The sequence below is a fragment of the Bison bison genome, unplaced genomic scaffold (assembly GCF_000754665.1).
Source record: "Bison bison bison isolate TAMUID 2011002044 unplaced genomic scaffold, Bison_UMD1.0 scf7180017864183, whole genome shotgun sequence".
Taxonomy (NCBI): domain Eukaryota; kingdom Metazoa; phylum Chordata; class Mammalia; order Artiodactyla; family Bovidae; genus Bison; species Bison bison.
The window spans coordinates 3,343,401-3,343,710 of record NW_011494755.1 but is presented as its reverse complement, the minus strand read 5'-3'; the positions used below and the strand labels follow the sequence as shown (position 1 = coordinate 3,343,710).

Sequence of the window (310 nt, the reverse complement as noted above, 5' to 3'; positions counted from 1 at the left end):
CGAAGGAGAGGAGACACTGAGGCCTCCCCAGTCGGATCTTAGAAGCCCAGGCATAATTAGCAAGCATGGTGGGTTCCGCGCTCCAGATGGAGGCTCAGCCAGAATTTGGGAGAGAGAGCAACATGGGGAGACCAAGTTTCGGTGAACAAGGCCCTAGTCTGTGTCTTTTGATTGGAGCATTTAGTCTGTTTATGGATAAGCTAATTATCAGTAAGCATGCTCTTATTACCATTTTGTTAATTGTTTGAATTTGTTTTTGGTAAGTCTCTTTTTTCTTTTATTTTTGTTCTCGTGTGATACGATGTCTATC

At 43.2% G+C, this 310-nt stretch overlaps 1 pseudogene; it reads right to left on the bottom strand.

Moving 5' to 3' along the window:
• The window catches only part of LOC104991155, a 2,301-nt pseudogene that overhangs the window by 1,289 nt on the left and 702 nt on the right, over positions 1-310 (bottom strand).